Source organism: Mugil cephalus, chromosome 1 (assembly GCF_022458985.1).
Source record: "Mugil cephalus isolate CIBA_MC_2020 chromosome 1, CIBA_Mcephalus_1.1, whole genome shotgun sequence".
Taxonomy (NCBI): Eukaryota; Metazoa; Chordata; class Actinopteri; order Mugiliformes; family Mugilidae; genus Mugil; species Mugil cephalus.
This window is the reverse complement of record NC_061770.1, coordinates 33,010,583-33,032,682: the sequence shown is the minus strand read 5'-3', so window position 1 is coordinate 33,032,682 and position 22,100 is coordinate 33,010,583.

Genomic DNA, 22,100 nt, shown 5'->3' with positions numbered 1-22,100 from the left:
TAGATGTTATTTTACTACTGAAGTGAAGTGAAGTTCTGGGGTTATTATGGTTTTTACTGATGTTTGTAAAATGTGCCCGTCTAGCTTCCTTTATTGCCTTATTGTAGTTTTTAGCTCAGACTTTAGAATATGGAGGTTCATTTGTAATTTGTTCTTTCTCAATTTCTTCTCTGCAACCCGACACTTTCTTTTTAATTGTTTTATTTCATCATTAATCCATGGAAGTGTTGGGTTGCAGGCAGTGTTGGGGGTAACCGTTACCGTAATATATTACGTTTAGGCAGTAACAGAGTAACATAACGCGTTACTAACTATATTTTAGTAATATCATTACAGTTACTGAGTCCGAGGTGTCCGAGGTGTCGCACAGGCAGAGGTTTCGAAAAAAAAAATAAATACAGGCGCAACAGCCGTAAATAAAGAGAAGAAGAAGATGGTTTAAAATCAACAGAAGAAGAAGAAGACGGCAAGTTCGCAGCAACTGAATGTTTTCTAAGTGGTTATACTTGCAGTATTTTGATTTTGTCACAGTAATAGATAAGAACCTCAGAGCAAGGTGCACTTTATTTGCTGATTAGAGGCCGAGGGAACCGTCTACAGCTAAAAATAGTAAAGTAAAAGTAACCTGAAGAAACACCTGGAGTTAGAGGCTAAACGACCTATTGCTAGCAAAATACTGCCTTCATTTTTTAAAGAAACTTATGTAAAGTAACTTATTACTCTAAACAGAAGGTAATATTGTAAAGACATGTATCACTTTCAAATGCAAGTAACTTGTAATATAGAATATATCACATTTTGAAAGTAACCTGCCCAACACTGGTTGCAGGTGAGTTTTTTTGTTTTTAATGGTGCGACTTTATCGAGTGCTGTTTTTAATTTCTTATTAAAACTATCTACAATAAAATCACGAGGAGGGTAAAAAGTCTGCAGGAATGTCACCTAAAACATCAACAAAAAACCACTGACACTAAAAAAGACACAAAAATGATCAGAAATAGCTCAATCTAAAACAGAGGAGATGTGTTGACAGACAATAACGAGGTCCAGTGTGTGACCGTTGATATGTGTGGATTGAGTGATATGTTGAGTAAAATTCATACAGTTAAGAACATTTAAAAAATCAGCTGCAAGGGAGTCTGATTAATTGTCGACATGCAAATTAAAATCACCTAAAATAATAATCAGATTGAATTTTATGTGGATAATGGAAAGAATTTCTGAGAATTCTGAGATAAAAGAGGGGCGATGTTTGGGAGGCCTGTAAACACACATGCAGAAAATAGGTGGACTGTTAATAACAATGCATTGGTGCTCAAAAGAAGGATATCTGTCAACCTTTAGTTCTCTAAAATCTAGTGATGATGATAAAGTAGCTGCTACACCCCCTCCCTTTTTATTCTCTCTGTTAGAGAATGAGAAGCTGTAGTTGGGAGGGGATGATTCTAAAAGAACTGATGATTCATCCGTGCTCAGCCACGTCTCAGTTAATAACAAACAGTCAAGCTCATTGTCTGAAATCAGATCATTTACAATAAAACTCTTATTAGACAGTGACCTAACATTAAAAAGTGCCGTTCTAAACGGTCTTGTTGTTGTGCTGTTATATGATGTGTGTGTTTGTACCAGTATAAGGTTATTGCGATTTGTAGTGTTGGACTAGGACTTATGGAGTCTGTCTCTGATCATGATGGGAATGGTGTATGTTTGGTGTATGTTTGACGACTGAGTGGGTAAAATGAGTGGTGAAGGGAGTGGTGGGAGATCTGTCCTGCGGGGGGAGCTGTTGGAGGAAGGGGAACTGTGGTCCATGGGTGTGGCAGGGGAAGAAGGCACCTGGGAGGGGGCGTGACATGTGTCCAGGCATAAGCGTGGCGCAGACAGGACAGCATGCTGTATGTTCGCCGAAGATTGGGGTGAAGTCCGTTGGCCCTGAACAACGAGGGATGGTTCAAAAACAGGTTAAAATTGTCTATAGAACCAACATCATGCGCCCTGCAGGCAGATTGGAGTCATGTGTGCAGCCTGATAAAACACTCTGCTGCACGAGACAGAGTGGGTAGGGGACCACTGATAAAAATGTTAACCTTACCCTCCGTCAAAAGACTAAAAAGGTTTTCAAAATCCCTTTTAGTCACCTCTGACTGCCTGTGCACAGTGTCATTGGTGCCCACATGTACCACCACCCTGGTTACAGTTGGTGGTGTAGAGCACAGCAGCGCAGGGAGTTTCTCCAGAATCACTGAGACGGTGGGTCCAGGAAAAAAAATGGGTAATGGCATTGGCAAATTGAGTGCGCCTGACTATGGAGTCACCCACTACCAGTGTGGTCTGAGGGGGGAGCAGTGGAGACTCGTCGTGCAGGTATGACAATGTCAGACCTGGAGAAGGGATTCCCCAGTTCTGTGATGTCATACCTCGGAAGGGGATTCCCCACAGCCACAGCGTCGTAGTTGTGACTGAGGGTCGACATGATGTTGTCTTCTACTTCAAGCCGCCAACCACTCGAGATCCAGCAGTGGCCAGTGGGAGGAAATCACCGGTGTCAACAGGCGCCGGGACCTGACCTGTAAAAGATAAAAACAACAGTGTATGTTGTTTTGATTTTTTAAAAAGTCTCTGACGACTGAATGACTGGATAAATCTGTTGTCTGTTGATTAAATAACATGTAAGCAAGCCATTAAGTTATTTTAACTTACATTTGGGAACTAGACCACATTCCATGCCATTCTCATGCTATAGAGGTATGTCCCATAACCCTCTCTCTCTGTTTGTCTCGGTTCTTTCACCCCATCTGTTTGGACCCTTCTTCATCCTATATCCTTGACCTATTTCAACCCATCTCCTTCGGACCCCTTTTCATCCAGTTGCTTTCGGCTCCTTTTCCACTTCAACACTTCCCATCCCTCCTTCCATTTCTCTCAAGCCCTGTCCACCAACAATCCTTTGCATCAATGATGTCTTTGTTAGTGATCATTGTGATTATCATAATAAAGCACCATGACTTATCACAGGCATGACTAAAATGTCACAACGCATGAGTGGAGAAACATTCAGTTCATGGCTGTGAATGATTTGAATAAACACAAATCTTTGTTTGCACATAATTTGAATTCTGTCCATTGTTCATGCCAGTAAACTGTGGCATTTGTCATGTTCATGGTATATAACAGTGGTAATTTTACATGAAGTGGATGTCCATTTGTCTGCCCCTACGTTTTTATGCAAATTAAACTTAAAGACAGAGAGAGAGGGGTGGGGCTGCAATATACAGTCAGTATAGTTTGAAGGACACAGAATCCATAGAGGAGACACAGGCGGAGGAAGCTCACAAACAAAAACTGATCAGGTTGGTGCCATTTTTGTTTTTTAATGTGTTGCACATTTTAAACAAGCAATAGTGTGAAGATGCACAAAAAAACAACTGCATGGCAACCTTTGGCTGCATGCATTGCCCATGTCCATGTGCAATTCTCTAGACTCTGTTTAATCTTTTATAATTAATTGATTGTCTCCAACTTGTGTCTGTATTTGAACACATTGTAGATTCAGGATTTTCTGGAGTAACTCCTGTAGTATAGATTTATCTAGTTGTCATTTTGTCTCCAAGAAATGTCAGGAAACTCCAACTCCTCCAATGAATCCATGACCGTGGATTGCCGCATGTCCAGTCCAAGCTCCTATGTCATCATCTCATACAACATCACCAGCATCCTCCTCCTCGTCCCTCTCTGCATCTTCATCCTCCACCATGGTCTCCAACAGTGGCGCTCCACATCCTCAGCAGCAACAATCAGTCACTCTGACAGCTTCACCTACCACATGGCGACCATGGAGCTGATTGGTGTCTTTGGGCGCATTTTGTCTTGTTTTGGGACCTACAAAAAAAATCTAGACATATTATATGCGGCAGACAGTGTTGTGTTTTTAACCTGGTATGGGGAGATGTTCTTTCACGTTTTAACATGTGTGGAGCGTTACCTGGCTGCGGTTCATCCCATCACCTACCTGAGCCTGAGGAAAGAGAGAGGAATTAGAATCAGGAATGTCACCATTGGTTGTGTCTGGGTAGTTAGCTTTGTAGACATGAGTTTTTATAGTATAGAACAGTTTGTCATTGTTGATATCTTCCTCTTAATATTTTCCTTAGCAGTCACCTCCTTCTGCAGCCTTTCTGTTCTCTGGGTTCTGACTCGTTCAGGTCCGGGTGATCACGTTGGGAGAAAGGAGAGGTTTGACCAGTCAAAGCTTAAGGTGCTTTACACCATCATGATAATACTGGCAGTGCTAGTGTTGAGGTTAGCATGGGATATGGTTTGGGTTGTAGTGTATATGTTTAAAGAAATCCCTAACTGTGCGATCTTGGCATGTGAAGTGTGGTTTAATCTGCCCTGCAGCTTGGTGTTACCTCTTCTGTTTCTTCACAGGAAGTACATCACCAAATAATAATAATATAGGATTTGTAAATATAAAAATCAGATAAGAAAGAAGAAAATAATAATAATGATGATAATAAAAACTTAAGTTGCTGACCAAGAAGTTTGATGAGCTTTGAAAACTAGCAACTGTGTTTGCTCTACCAGTGAAAAAGTAACGTTATTTTTAATTTATTTACCTTTTTAACACTGGAAGAGCGAACATGACTTTTTTTTCCAGTTGTTTCTTGCAGGACATAACTTGGAGCCTGGCAAAATGGATTGACTTTTTACTTCATGATATTTCCACAATCCAGCTACCTCATAAAGTAACAGCAGTAATAGTAGTGAGTATATTTCACTTTATAGGGAATAATCAGTATTGTATCAAATTAATCATATTGGTGGAAAAAGAAGCCTGATGAGTGTGCAGCGTCTCTGAGTGGCTTTGAGCTAAATGTTAACACTGGCACGTCCATTTGAGCCATAGACAAAAATGACTGATGTATAGCAATAATTAGAGATGTCCGATAATATCGGCCAACCGGTAATATCAGCTGATATTAGCCTATTTTTGTAATATCTGTTTATATCGTTATTTTTAACACCGATAATGACAACAGATAACGTAATGGCCGTGTTGTGCTGCTGCGGACTCCTGTTATTGCTGCTTGTGGGGTCCTGAGACATTTACCGGTGCGCAGTGGATGAACTTATCAAACTGCACCTGGAGCCAAAACAACAACTGTGTGTGTAAGTTAGTCTGGGCAAAAAAAGAATCGGGAAATTAAGAATTTGGTCAATATCGGATATCGGCAAAAAGTCAATATCGGACATCCCTAGCAATAATGTTAAACATTTTATTGTTTTAGTTATTTTGGATCATTAGTTCGGTTTGGTTAAAAGGGTTGGGTGGGATTGGGATAATAAACTAAAAATTGCATTGGAGGTTCGTCTGGAGTCTCTTTTTGGGAGTGAATATGTTCCTCACAAATCAAATCATTTATGCAGGGCTTCATGTGGCGATTGACAGAAGAGTGGCAACAATGTCAGCATATGTTGCCTGAACACTGTGGAATTGCACTGAACTTTTAGCGGATCCTTACAGTGATTACAGTTTATTGTGAGAAGGATCTTTCTTCTAAGTTTTATGAATGTGTAACTTTATAAATATGATGTTTTCATAAAAGTTTCAGTCACTGTTATCATTGATATTGTCATGATTATGTGTGACTGTATCAAGTTGAGTTTCCTGTTTTATTCTCCTTATGTTTCCCTTGATTACTCATTGGTTTCTCTTGGTTTGATTGCCCTGATTAGTTTCACCTGTGTCCGAACATCCCCCTGCCCATGTGTGTCCTAATAGTCCTGCATTCCTTTAATCAGTTAAAGTAAATGCACCATCCTGCACACAAAGCAACAGAACCAGCATGTTAACTGGGTGACCCGTGAGCGGCTGGATGATGTCCAAGAAAAGTTTAGGCAACGTCAGATTTCCTGGTTTTCTTTCTTTTTATTAATCAGTACCCAACAATAACAGCAACAGCAAAGGGTGAAATGTCTCTTGTGGTCCAACCTGCAACACAGACAGATGTTAACTGGCGCCTTAAGTACTGTGCCACTGGATTAATTACTGGACTCTTCCACTTTACAGGTAAATGTACATATTTATCACATGGCTAACTCACCATAGACAAATTTTCAATGTCTCTTGCACACATAATTTTTACAATACTCCATTTGGCTGCTGTCGTTATCCGCAAAACACCTCTAAAATATAAATACAATAAATAGAAAAAAAACACCCTGATTTGACGGCACACAATCAGCCGTGGTCATGAGGTTCCCTAAAAGCTCATCAATATTCAATAAATATTAATATATAAAATGAAGTTAAATATCTGTAAAGACGTGCCAATAAGCAATGTGCAAAATGTATTGTGCAAACATTGGTAAATAAAGTGCTATTGTGACTCAAATGCCATGTGCAATTATTACTATCATTTGTGCAAAGTTGCAAATAAAACAACGTTACCACATGTGCAATATAAACAGGTAACGAAATGTGCTTCGTTACACAGCAGCAATTTCCTATTTCTATTTGATGGCATTTGATGACATGATGAGAAATTATTGTTTTGGAAGGTGCAGACAGTTTAAATATAATTTTGTTGTTTACCCAGAACTTTGCCGAAAAGTTGGCGAATGAAATCAGTCCACAAAATGAATGAAAATAGACAGTTGTGAAATAACTGATTATTTATTGTGATGTTGATTAAAATTGGATTACAGTGAGGTATGACTGCAAATAGTCCATGTGTTTTTTGTATTTTTTTTTTTTTTTTAAGCAGCTTTATACACAATTTTGTAATCTAAAATTGAACCCACTAAAATAAAATGGCTTTTCTTTCCCAAACACATCAAATGTGTATAAGTCAATATGAAACATAACATACAGCTTCAGTAAAGTGCTGAAACAGGCTAAATCCATGCGTAGTGAATGATACTGGAAGGTTGACTGCCTTAAAGTTAGGCTAGTTTTAAAATCTATTAGGAGAAAAGTCTCTCTAGTGTCAAACTTGGAAACATAACAAGATTTTGAAACGATGATTGAACGCATGCAGTGACAAAATGAAGGGTAGGCTAGGTTTGACTTTGCACTTTTCATAGACTGTTGTGTAACCATGACAACCAACATTCACTAGTGACCAACAGTCGGCTACAAAGTGATGGGCTTTGTCTGTTTATATTGGGGATGTCCTGGTCAAGTTTTTCTGTTCCCAATTCTGATCCCAGTCTTTTAATACTCAGTATTCAGGTAGCTCACACCCTGGCTCCAGACAAACTATGTTCTCTCTTCTCCAGAATTTTTCTCGTCATCCAAAACCATAAACTAACTATCTTTGGCATATTTTTCAAGCTTTGAGGAAACTTTTCTTTTAAGGCAGTGTTCAGTGTTCGTTGTTGTTTCGGTACATCCTTTGAGAGAAGTTGGTAGTATTGAATGATGATTACCTACTACCACCTCATCAAATGTCCACATTACACAATTTACAATTTTCTACCACACAGCAGACACATTTGGTCACGTTTTCCATCTTCTTTGATTTTTGGCAGTTTCGAAGCGAGCCGTCATATAACAGAAGAAGCTAGGGACATGGTTTTGGTTTACTGCATGCCTTAAACAAAAAACTACAAAAGTTTGGGCTTGGCTGAAGCCCAATCTTATCATTTTAAAAATGTCTGATAAAAATAGGACATTCCTAGTTTGTACTACCCAGTCATCATGGAAATCATCCATGGAAGCTGCTTTGAAAGGGGCAGCAAACACTTTTAAAAATACTCAGCAGGAGATTGCATGATCCCTTTGGCTATCAGCATCTATCTGGGGAAAAACAAACCAAGGCAATGTGGAGCCCTGGAAATTATCTGGCAGAGTAACTTAGCTAGTATATAGGCAGAATGTCCATGCCGACATTTGCATATAAACACTTAGGAGTGACCATTATCACACCTAAAAGTCAGCCACAAGCCCATAGCTCGAACTCTGGAAAGATGGACTTTCATGCACAGGCTTCATGTGTCATGAATGCTAATGTCACCCTCTTTCCGGTGGATCATGAAAAATTAACAATCCCTTGATGTTCAGGGGGGACCGTTATGGTATGTTAAACAACCCTAACCCTAATAACACATATTAATAAACTTGATATTGTTACCTGATATTATGAAAGCTGAGCTACATAGAGTTTATTTCAACAAGATAGATCATTGTCCTGATTTCTGATCATTCTTACAACATGACAGTTTTCCTGCTCTGTGAAGAAACAGCAGAGGTAGCACCAGGCTGCTGGGCATAGAGAACCAGAATACAGACACCCAAAGACCACATTTAGCACTCTCCTTCAGTTGTGAGGAACCAGCCATGGTAGTGCTTAGAAGACACCCCCCAAACCTCAACAACAGCACTCCCAGTATGGCCATGATGGTGTAGAATGCCCTCAGCTTTGACTTGTCAAACCTCTGTTTTGTTCCAGCTCTGTCCCCTGGCCCTGGACGAATCAGAGCACAGAGGACAGAAATGCTGCAGAAAGAGGTGACACTGACACAGAAGGCTACAACAGTAAAAGACAGAATTTGAGCATGGAGCTCATTTGCAATTGGCACAGAACTAAAACCAGCAAAGCAAATCAGCCAAACACAGCCAATGGTGATATTTCTCAGTCTGATCCCATTGGCATTCCTCAGGCCCATGTAGGTGACGGGGTGAATGACCGCCAGGTAGCGTTCCAAACAGGTCAAGAGGTGAAACATCATCTGTCCGGTTAAGTTCAATGAAATAAGGTAGATACCAACTGCCCCTATCTCTGTGTGACCAGTGTGGACACTAACACATGAGAGGATGGACCCTAAGATGCTTACGAGCTCTATGATAACCATGTTGTACATAAATAGGTCGGAATGGCTCGCCACCACTCCCGAACCCTGCTGCCGCCATCTCTGGTAGCCCAGGTAGAGGACAAGGATGAAGAGAGGGAGTAGGAGGAGGAAGCTGGTGACGGTGAAGGCGGTGAGGGTGGAAACACCAGCTCCTGACTTGAAGCACTGGTGCAGGTTTTCAAAGAATGAGGAATAAGGAGGAGGAGGATGAAGAGAGCCGTTGGAGGAGTTCAGGGCCATACCAATTGCCGTCTGTATAAGAGAGGAAGTGAAAGGGAATAATTAACTGACAAAGACACTTTTGGATGAGTCCGCTAACCTTTGTCTTAGCTTTGCATTAAATATGGCGTGACCTGGCTAACTCAGAATCTTCAACAACAAATACACAGCATCACCCTTGGCTGCTCATGTTCAAGATTCAGTGTGGCTACAAAAAAATCAAACATAACTCCAACAAACTTTTGCATTGTTAGTCACTATGCCGTAATAACTAGAACGTCTTTAAATGGGCAAAATGTCTGCATTAGAGAGAGTAAATGGATTCCTCGCTGCGCTACTTGAGGCTTTTCCTATTAAATACCTGGCTCTGTTAAGGAGGCACAAAATGTAGACTATCAGAATCAGAATCAGAAAAGATTTTATTGCCAAGTGTATTTGTACATACAGATAATTTGTTTTGATGTTTGTTGAATAAAAAATATGCATGTGAAAAATATGAAAAAGTTAAAGTGAGCTTTACTTTACAAAGAATGCTAAAGCCAAAACTGTCACAGGGTTCGGAAAGAAAAGCAAACAGCGAATTTATTAAAGTTAAGTATTGTATAGGCTTGTGTCAGCTTGATATATCATAATGTATCTGTCTAATTAACCAGCAGTGGCTTTACCAATCCCACACTAAAAAATTAAAACAATGAAAACACCATCATGCAAAATTATTGCAAAAAACATTTTAAAGCAGCAGTATTAATAGTTGTTATGCATGTGCTCAGAAATCGTTTGTGTTATCTATTCCCACCTTATCTCTGAATGCCCTTCCACTCCACTGCAGCTCTGACTGTGTGTCATGCACGTTTGTTAAATTAGCCTGTATATATGCACCTCTTGTTTTGCATATGGGACACATTATGCTAAGAAATAAATTAGGGTTCATTTATGTTGTCACCTACACAACGGCATCACTGCCTTGCTCTTCTTTATTTATTGAACCGATTCATGAATGTGATACAGAATTTTGTGTGCAGAACAGAATTAAAAAAACAAAACAAAAAAAATGTTATTTAACGATGAAGTATTGGATTTTAATTGATTGGTGTATACATAATATGATATAAATACACACTTGTTTATTTTCCCACTTGGCCTTTCTGTCTTACACACACTTCCTTTCTGTGAGTTGTGATGAGTTTTATGAAGACTAATTGTCCCTAGGATGGGAAATAAATACTTCTACAATTTTAAATCAGCATCAACAGTATGAACGATTTATTTATTTGCTGATGATACTTGTATATTTTCATTTAATTACAGTATGCTCACTAAGGTGTTAAAGTCGTAATAGAATATGTTTCCTTGGGTTTCCATGGCCGAGCAGCTGCATCCAAGTCATGTATCACCAAGTACAATGCAAAGCGTGGGACGCAGGGACGTGTAAAGTAGCCACCACTGGACTCTAGAGCAGTGGAGACATTCTCTGAGGTGATCAATCACAGTAATGCATTGTGCCAAGTATGAAGTTTGGTGGAAGTGGGTTTTGGTGTGGGGATGTTTTTCAGGAGCTGGGCTTGGACCCTTAGTTCCAGTGAAAGGAACTCTGAATGCTTCAGCACAGCAAGAGATTTTAGACGGTTCCATGCTCCCAAATTTGTGGCAACTGTTTGGAGATAGCTCCTTCTTGTTTTAACATGACTGTACACCAGTGGGTCCTTAAAGACATGGATGAGCCAGTCACTCGTCTGCGAGTTGAGGACAGAGTCCTGACCTCAACCTGACACAACATCTTTGGGATGAATCAGAGTGAAGACCGAGAGCCAGGCCTTCTCATTCAACATCAGTGTCTGACCTCACTAACGAGCTTCTGGAAGAACGGTCAAAAATTCCCATTATGGAATTATGGCACTATGGAAAGCATTCCCAGAGGAGTTGCAGTTCATATTCGTGTAAAGGCAGATGAGTGAATACTCTTGGCAATATAATACATGTCATTAACATTTGGCAAATTAATTGTAATTAGCTTGTTAACACATTTTGTTATAAAGCATTGTAGCTGAGTAGCCGTCCATTAGTGTGGATGGTTTGACAGGAGTCAAAAGAGCTGCACCTGTAAAGAGGTGCACATTCAAATCGGGCATGGTCATTAAGTCTGCGCTGAGTGTCTCATTTTCATATCCCAACAATCTGTACACCACTCGTTCTCTGACCTCATCTAATTTGACTCACAATGAGTCACATGTTCGATGGTGTTTTCAGAAATGGCTGATGAAATATTGTGGTTAAATCGCATAGAGTTGATATTCCCAGTGGCCTCATCCTTTCATTATTCCTTGGCATTTCCTTCCTTGAATTACCAGGTTGTTGCAGGTGTCCCATTGGCGTGTATGTATATGTGCACGTACATGATTGATTATTTCCATTTAAAATGACTCATTTTTAACTTCACACACCATTTAGAGTGATTGATTTGCAGCATATTTCTTGATCTTGTATTTCTCTGTCTCATAAAGTTGTTCAATGTAACACAAGTGCTGCCTGAGTCTTGACCTTTCTACAATTCTGAAAATCTGAGAGCTAATTTAACTAAAGGAAGCTCCTAGACCCATGATACATGATACCCATGGACCCTCTTTAAATAAAAAAACACATAAAATACTTCTTAGTTATCTAACTTATCTTTAATAGTTCTTGTAACACCAGAAATATAAGCGCTCAACATGGGGCTAATTTCTAATGACTTGAGGAAAACAATTAAACCCTAAAAACACGTGTTACGATAGTTCTCCTTCCCACATCACAACAAACTTCAACAGCATAGGCCGCTAAATTTATAAATTTACAAATGAGAGATAAAAAGTCAGAAAGAAAGAAAAAAAGGATGAATTATTGTCAAATTGTACGCGTGGTATTCAAATTGAGAAGCTGATTTGATTGAGTCTCCTCAATTTCAAATTTGCCTTCAATATAAATATAAACAGGATTTAAATGACAATGTCAACAAACGCTGTTGTGCATTCAAATTAAGTTGCCTGGTCTGGTCTAAGTGGTGGTAAGTAACAATGACAATGAATTGTCGAAAGATGGTTTAAACGTTATTTACTTTTCCAGTCAGTGGTCATAATGTTGTGGCTGAATAGTGTACTTTGAAATGCAATGACAAAGACGCAATTTCTCTTTTTCTGTTTCATTGCACAACTTTTTACAAAATAGAAGAAAACTTAAGCTGCTGTATGGTGTGAATAAGTCTGCCTCAGATACCAGCTCTTACCTAGTTTGGAGAATGTCCCTGGCTATCTATAGCTGATGCAATCTGTCAAGAAAAGCTGGAACCAGATACTAATCTAATCTGACCCTTGATCTTATTTGTTCTTTTTCTTACAACATGACAGTTTTCCTGCCCTGTACAGATACAGCACCGGCAACACAAAGCTGCTGGGCAGATTGTACCACAGCTCAGCCAACCTCACGCCGCATCGTATAGATTCCTCCAAGAATGGCAAATCATATAGAGAAGTGGCAAAAATAGTCCCTCCAAACCTCAACATCAGCACAACCAGTATCACTATGATTGTGTAGAATGACCTCAGCTTTGACTTGTGAATCTGCTGCCTGTCACCGGCACTTTCCCCTGGTCCTGGACGAATTAGAGCACAGGCAACAGAAATGCTGCAGAAAGATGTCACAGCTACACAACAGACTAAAAACACTAAATAAAAAATGATGGTGATATCATGGTTTACATGAGTAGAGAGACCTGTCCCTGCAAAGCACAGCAGCCAAACACAACCAATGGTGACATTTCTGAGTCTGATTCCATTCACCTTCCTCAGGTCCAGGTAGATGACGGGGTGAACGACGGCCAGGTAGCGCTCCACACAGGTCAGGAGGTGGAAAAATACCTGTCCAGTGAAGTTGGTAGAGCAAAGGATGATACTCAGCATCACCAACTCTGCGCAACCAGCTAGCATTCCACAACAAGACAGGGTAAACCCCATGATGTTCATCAGTTCTGTAATGACCATGTGGTAGGTAAAGAGGTCGAAGTGGCTCATCGTTGTGGCCCAACGCTGCTGACAGCATCGTTGGTAACCCAAGTAGAGGACCAGGATGCATAAAGGAAGGAGGAAGATGAGGTTGGTGATAGTGAAGGTGATGATGATGAAAATACCAGTTGTTGTGTTCAGGCAGTCGTGAAGTTGTTGATAGATGTCAAGACCAGGTTGAAGAGAGGCATTAGATGAGGTAAAGTTTGATGACATGACTGTAGGCTGAGATGAGGGTTAGGGTTAGGGGAGAGTAAAAAAACAAAATCAGTAACAGGATCTAAATGCTCCATGAGACAGTATATTGACATGAATGCTGAACTGCGTAATGCCAGTGCTACTGGTTCCCCCAAAGTTTCATCATTTAGCATATTCTCACATTCACATCAAAACTAAATGAGAACACTGAAAATAATACAATACAATAGAAAACAAAACAATATTAAACATGCCAAGTAATTTGCAAAAGGAAAATAAAAGAACAAGATAAGAATATTTTTTATTAGTTTTTGTGTTGCATCAGATTTAAAATTTACTACCCTCTTGTGACCTTAGTGGACAAAAATGACCCATTGACTTCCATTGACTCCAGCTAATTTTTCATGTTTTGTTTTGTTTTGTTTTGACAACAGTGATTTCAAGTAGATTTGAAGTTGAATTTTGTGCTGAAGATGTTACAAAAAAAAAATAAAAATAAAAATCTGTTTTTATAGCAGTTTTCGGACATGAATGTTGCTAATTTAAAGCTCTGATCTGCAAAATTAACCAACAGCATGTCTTTTCTTTTGATCTGTCAATTTTGAAGCTTGATTTTTAATTATTTAAATATTTTAATTTTATTTATTGCAATTATTGCATGTTCTTAATGCCATATGTTTCCTGTTTTGTACAAGATTTAAAAGTAAAAAAAAAAAAACAAACGAAAACAAACATATCACAACCACTTCATCATAATCTGCCTATAAGAGAATTCATGCTTCCTTTTTTTAACATCCAATTTATTTATTTATGAATTCCTATTTCAAACAAAACACTCAGGGGTGGAAAAGAATAGATTAAACAATTACAACAAACATTACAGAATTTCAATTTTCCTGTGTGACAAGGAACAAAATAAGCTACACGAACACACATACCTTACATTACATTTCACCATATATAGGCTTTTTTAAAAAAAAAAAAAAAAATACAACATGCAACATGCAGGAAATTTTTAGGATCTTACTCTTGAAGCAAAGTGTCTGTCTGATATTCACCAGCTTATTTTCCAGCTCTATTTTATTGTATTAAAAGAGTTAAAGAAAAATGGATTGAATAAAGATTAACATGCAACAGAAGCTGCCACGTTAGCACGATAAATCTTGTAAGATCAATAAGATGCACTCACTTTGTCAGTAGTTTCCATCCTTCTTTCTGTCATGTGTCTGTCCTGACTGCAGAGTGGCGTGATGCAAAGTGGTTATGTTAATCTCTCTGTGTGTTTGAATGTGATGCAACCGAGCAGATAAACTAATACATACACAAACAAACAACTGAAGAGAATGCGGGAAAAAAGTTTGTATGTGTGTTGATTGTTCTTTCAGGCTAGTTGCATGCAGATGTGCCAAATAATGTCTTTATAAAATCTCCTGGAACATATAAATTCTCTGAAATTATTTTAAGAAACAACACAGAACAATGGTTCCCTTTAACTTGCATTGAAACTGATAGAATTCAAATGAGCTATAAGCAAGAACAGGTGTTTATCCAAATCGGTGCCAGAACACCTGTGATTGTGTAACCTCTTATTTGAATCAGTCAACCCAACATTTTATTTTTGTTTTGTTTTACTTTGTTTTTGATTAACTAACTTTAAACCATAGATAAATATCCATTCTGAACATTGTCGTTGTCCCTCGATATCAACAAAATGTGACACACATCTAACCTTAATGATATCACTCTCCCGTCAAATTATGGCTTTTCGTTACAGCCTAACAATTCATATGTGAATAAAAGTCAGGTAATGCACCATTTGGACGTTTAGAAACCCAGTGCGACTGAAAACTAACCGACAGGCTAGCAGTCAGCTACCAGCTAGCAACCAACAAGAATTTAGCCCTTTTTACTGCTAAAATACGCAATTGTGTGCACATTGCAAACAAATGGATGAGTTGAATGGAAAGACAAAATTTTCCCCCCTGAGGAATCAATCAAGAAAGAATTATTGTGTTATTGTGGTTTGCACTATTGGCAAAACTCAAAGTGTGGCTGGTGGTTTTTACCACTTTGAATTTGAACTTTGTCCATTGATGAGTTACGGTAATCCAGACTGAGTACAGCTCTGTTTACACATTTTCAGCACCAAGTTCAATGCCAAAATTATGAAAAGCTCAATAAAATCACAGCAGGAGTCACATTTGGAAGATCAGGCGTCAAAAGGATGGAAGGGACAACGCGCACAGAGCACTTCAACCAAAAGGAAGAAAAACGTCAAACCTATCTAGGAGTTTAAGGTGCTAACTTTACATCGTGTCAAATTGTCCAGATCCTGATATGTTACTGTTGCCATTTATGAATTGAGAATGCATGGATCTAGATTATAGCACCAGGAGGTTAGCTCCAAATTATTGCCTTAATATCAGAGTTGTCCTTATCTGACTGAGGCACCCAGATAAAGCGACTGGAAATTGATTTTCACCAGCATCTAGCTAAGCTTTAGCTGAGCAAAGTCGGTAGAAGAACCACCTGAGGTTTAGTGCCGTCTTATCTGCACCATAACTAGCAATAATAATACCTACAAGAAAGCTGTATTATATCACCACCTAGTGTGGAGGAGAAGGACATGTTCCCGTCAGTTATTCAATTTTCTCCGTTGCATGAAAACTGGGACAAGGGCCACATTCAGAAAGTCGAATTTTGAGCATAGCTCCATTAAGCTGTGCATGTAATGTAAACGGGCCAGCTGACTACCCAGTACCTAGTATTATGACGTCCCTGCTCTACTGCGACCCTTTTTCTGCCTCACCGCTGCTTTTACAATACTGCAGTATTCCCGCTCTCAGCAGAAACATCACGGGTAACACCAGACCAGTGGGCAGACAGAACCACATCCCCGACACCAGCATTGGACACCTGATATACTCACTTACTGAATTCGAGTTGTAAATTACAAGAACCAGAGCGTGTCCACAAAACCTAAACATCAGAGTTCCTGTTATGGCGGCAATGGTGTAGAAGGCCCGCATCTTTGCTTGGTCCCTGTCTTTCCCCCCATCCCCTGGGCCTGGGCGAATTAGGGTGTGAAGAACAGAGATGCAGCAGAAAGAGACGGACGTCGTGGAGATGAACAAGAAGACAAGAAGTGTGATGGTGCTGAAATATTTGGTCAGAGCAAACCAGGCGACGAAAATCAGCCAAACGCACCCGATGGAAGCGTTTCTGATTCTGATGCCAGCTCTCTGCTTGAGCCCCAGGTAGGTGATTGGATGAACAACGGCCAGGTAGCGCTCCACACAGGTGAGGATGTGGAACAGCATCTGTCCGTTAGAAGTGACAGAGAAGATGTACAGGCCCACCATGTTCAACCAGGGCAAACTCAACCAGACGCCACAGCAGAAGAAGGCGCAGCCGAAGACGCCCAGCAGCTCCATGGCAACCAGGTGGTAGGTGAAGACATCCGAGTGGCTAGCCGGAGTAGAAGTCGAAGAGGAGCGCTGCTTCAGCCATCGCCGGACACCCAGGGCAATAACGAGGGTGCAGAGTGGGAAGAGGACGAGGATGTTGGTGCAGCAGAAGCTCACGAAGATGATGGTGCTGAATTTGTAGTTGTGGCAGATGATTGAGCTTGAAATGAGGGAGGAGGCATTGGCGGAGGATGAGGAGTTACCAGACATAGTTGTTTATATGATGGTCTGAAGAAGAAGAAGAAGAAGAAGAAGAAGAAGATGGATGACAAAGAATCAAAATATGACAAAAACATCCATGAACGTCTAAAAAAGCAAAATTTGATGTCCAAATTTTCATAAAATGAAAGCTTCCAAAAGTTTAAAACGTTTAGTTTTAACAGAATCAAAGTAAATCTATTGTTTTTAAAGAAAGAAAAAGAAAAAAGAAAAAGCTCACACACCTTTTCAGTTTTCTTGTTGCGATTCCAAACTGGACTGTTCAGCTCTGGTGCCTGCTTCTCTACATAAACGAATATTAATACTCATGCTCGGGGGTGGGCGGGTGGTGTTTTGCGTGTATGAAGATGTTGTTTTGCATGTTACAAAGCCATGTAAAGTATCTTATCCATGCAATGATACTTTAGCCTGTAAATTGCAGTAGGCAAATGGACTGACCCGAAAAATAAACTTTAACTTAATTTGTTCGTTGCGCTCAAAACACAGCATCAGGTGTGCGTCTTCAGAATGTTCATTTAACTTCCTGATGCAGTTTAATGGGTTTGTTTACCTTCACTTGATTAGTGTTTATCAGTCAATACCTTATAAGACTCATTCTTCGTGTCCACCCATGAGTAAATTTAATCTTTACACCAATACAATGAATTAATTAACAATTTAAATGTCTTGTGTTTAAAAGTAGCTGCACACTAGTCACACTGACTGCCTTATATAATCCTATCAAACTAACATTACATTTGCCACAGAATCAGTCTCATGTTCATGTTAATTGTTTTGTGGGGTAGGGACAGACTCAGGACGGGAATTTGAGTCCCTCGCTGGCTACTGCGTTCATGCAAACCAGGCTGCTAATGTAATAGATGTAACAGATACCAGACTAGTTATGACTGTGGCTGGTGTGTTGTCCTGAAATGAAAGTTATCCACATTTAAAGTAGATAAAAAAAAATAAAAAAAAAACATTTGACTAGACAATGATAGTCTACGTGTGCACCTTTAAAAACCCATTTAGATGATCCATCATGGGCAATGGGTCAGTGGGTCCATCTAAATGGGTCATCATATGTTCAAATAATTGTCTTTGTATTAAACACTCAGGAAGTCAGAGGTATCAAGAAACACATTTATTGAAAACAATAAAAACTTTGACATTACACTTAAATATAACAACAAGAAACAAAAAAACTTCCCCACATGAAAGTTTGAGTTTACAGTGTTCACTCACTAAAATCTATAAGCAAACAACACAAAATCAAACATCAGCCCTATTCGTAAGGGACTAAATTTCACCTGGGAATGTCGCATAATAATCGTGGAGGTTTCTAAATCCCGTGCGAATAGATCATTTGTGTGCAAATCACCTACTCTGTTTCCCCCAGATACAGGTAAAACAAATCTGGCATGTCTGTGTTATTGGTCTGTGGTTGTTTGTCTGCCTCGTTTCACTCAAAAATTAAGATGGCTGTGTTACAAATCAAACTTTAGACAGTGGGTTGGATGCAAAGTCAAGACGTTGTTTGACACTGCAGTAGTTCAGATTAATACAGTCTCATCACATCACGTTATAGCAAATAATAATTTAATTAATATGAATCTAAAACTCTAAACTAGAAGTACTCTAGAAGTATGAAAAATGTTGAAGAAAGGCAACTGGACTTTTGGAGAGAGTTTTTTCTAGAAGAATTTTCATCCCAGTAGCTTCTCCAGTTCTAAGGGATTGGTGTGAAGTTGAGGTTTAAATAGGAACATCTGTGGTTATAATCCAACATAAACCTGCTTAACTTGTTTCTGTTAATGACCAGAAGCTGACACGACTAGTATCCATTAACAACTAGATACTTTACCGTCGTTGAGACATTATCAGACTCCCATCTCAATGTGTGAACGGGATTGACATTTTTGGGGACAGAAGTTAGGACTGTATTGCAAATTGGTGGCAGATTACATCTCAGGCCACTTCACCTGTTTAGAGAAGGTTTTACCAATCTGACATAGATGTCTTCCTTTACTGAGGGTATAATATAACTCTGACGTGACGAGGGAGTAGCAGAGCTGTCATAACCAGGGAGAATGTCAGTAAACTTGAGTAAAGTTTCCAAATCGACCACAGGAAACATATGTCAAAATGTCAGATGAATATAGTCCTGTGCAAATAGGGATAATAGGAAGTCAACAAAGCAATTAAATGAAGCTCAGGCCAAAGTTCACTAAGGAAGATTTGTCCCATCATGGTTTCTTTCCCTCCAACGCCTGACCCTAACCCTAAACTGTATATGGACTGTCTCTTTATTTGCCTGTCTTCTTTCAGCCAATCTTTACCTTGTCCCTGCACTCAGTCTGCAAGCAAGCAGACTCGGAGATGCAACCCTTAACATTTTGCATTGTCTCATCTTCTACTACTGCTTATCCTCTCTAAGGCTGTGGGGGTTGCTGGAGCCTTTCTATCGGACAAGAGGCGGGGTCCACCCTGGACAGGTCTCCAGTCTATCGCACTCACCCGCACACCTAGGGTCAATTTAGAATCACCAATTAACCTAACAGCCATGTCTTTGGAGATGGGAGGAAATTGGGGTACCCAGAGAAAACATGCAGAACTGTTGGTACAGATAATAGTGAGAGGTTGGGTTATGGGTTTCTGATGGTTTGGTGCTGGTGCATCATTGATTTGATATTTACGCTAAAATTGTACAGTGGGTGTCGCATGCGTTGCATTTTGAAATTTTCATTTTCAAGCAGGAGTCTGAGAATGTGCCCTACGGCTTAAGTGGTTAAAACAAGCAAGCTTTCCAGTTTTGTGTAGAAACAGCACAGGTAAAACGAAACTGCTGGGCAGACAGAACCAGAATGCCGACACGATCACCAGACAATGATCGCCGCCTGCGGCAATGATCAGCCTGTACATGACCACGCAAGACAAAAGACCAGCAAACCTCAACAGCAGCACTGCCATTATGGCCAAGAGGGTGTTAAGCACCCTCAGCTTTGACGGGTCAGCCATATTTCCAACTCTTCCCCCTGGCCGTTTACGGGTGAGGCTGAAAAGGGCAGAGAGAGTAGTAAAGCTGATGACACAGAACGAAAAGATGTAGATGCAGAAAAATGGAAGAGACGGGTACAGTGGGAAGTATCTGTACATCACAGCTATCCATCCAACAGAGAGCAGCCAAACACAACCAATGCTGACGTTTCTTATCGTACTCCCGCCTCTATTCCTCAGGCCCAGGTAGATGATGGGGTGAACGATGGCCAGGTAGCGCTCCATACAGGTCAGAGAGTGAAAGAGAGTCTGTCCCGGTAAGACAATGGAGAAAATATAATACCCAACAACAGATACCAATTGATATCTTATATGGAACCCGAAACAGGAGCAGACGGTTCCAAAGACCCCAAAAAGCTCCATGGTCGACATGTGATAGGTGAAGTGGTCAGTATGGCTTGCTGTCGATGTCACAGAAGTGGAGCTCCGTCTTTGAAATCCGATGTAGAAGACGTAAATACAGAGAGGGAGAAGGATGAGAAGACTTGCGATGGTGTAGGCAGAAAAGATGGTGGTGATCCCATTTTTGCTGAAGCAGAAAGCATCTGTTGTGCGGTTGGAGGAGGCATTAAGGAACAATGATGAATTGCTGAACAACTCACTGAACATTTTCTGAGGGAAGGAAAGAGGAGAGTTTCAGATTCAGACATCTTTGTTAACCTCCTGAGACCTGAGCTTGTGTTTGCTATGCATTTTAATTACTCCGAGGTATTTGGGATGAGTAGGACCTGAGAAGTATAGAAATAAAGCATCATCTTGGAACAAGAAGTAGTAGTTTTTGAAAAACAAAAACAAACAAAAAAAGTGTTCTCATATGTAGACACTGGGATTATTTCATTATTTATATTATAATAAAGTTACCTAATTAATATCAAATAACAATGAAGTCCCAGTGTCCTTAGCAAGGTTGTAGCTCATTGTTTTTGAAAAAAATTAGTTAAATGTGTGGGTCATATCAAATGAGAAACATTAATAAGCTTATATAAGTCTTGACTGTAGAATTTGATGGGATTTTGTTCCTCGTTCACCTTTGTCCTGTGATCCTCTGTAGAATAAATCTAACGAAATTCCCAACCACAGGTTTTTACCGAGTAGTGTATTGACCCTTTGCTACCACTAGATGGCAGACTAAAGTGTCCACTAACAACAACAGGTGTAAATGAAGCAGAATAAGATGCAATAAAACCATATTATCTATATTAAACCATATTATACACAAGTACATACAATAAGAACAGATAAAAGTAGAACAGAGCAAGACAAATTCCAAGGAACACAGTGGAATCAATGGTAAATAAATAGAATAAATAAGTAAAGGGAGGTCACCCATTTGAGATTATAAAGAATTTAAGAGACAAATGGCAGAGGGAATAAAAAAGCATGCATTGTTTGGCTTAGTTGAAAGGGATTTGAACCCCACTGTAATATCCAAGCTCACCTCTCACAATGCTGAATCAGCATTTTTTATAACAGACTTTTTGGTCATGCCCTTTGGCCTGCTCCCCTTGGTTTCACCAAAACTTAAAACAGTCAGGAAAAAAATAAAATTTCTCATCTGTTTTGAGGTAGCCTGGGAGGGCTTAGCCCTGTTCGCCCATTCATACCAGCTGTCCCTATTTATACCAGGGTGGAGTTAGAGATTGTTCTATTCCACTTGGGGCAGCAGGTCCCACATCCTGACGCGATCAGGTACATCATGTTAGCATAGTTAATATCTTACAGGGACTAGCAACAATAACGGTAATGGAAGTATTAAGAGACCAACCTTTGGAGTCGTAACAGAATCAGAATTTCCTGGATCTTCTTCCTGCACAGGTGGGCTGCTGCTGGCAGGTGTCTGTCAGAAGAGAGTTTAACGTATGGCTTGTAGGGTGGACGTTTTGTTGGTGTTAGAAATCAAATCGGAGCACGTAGGCTCTTTGCATGTCGCTAAAGCAGTGACGTTCAGACCACTGTTTGTTTGTTTTTTTTAGTGCGGTATGGAAATTGTTTTCCTTGTGTTGGTCCAGTGGGTTCAAGATGCATGTGGTTGACTCACCTTCATTGGCCCTGAGGGGAAATTTGGCTTGGG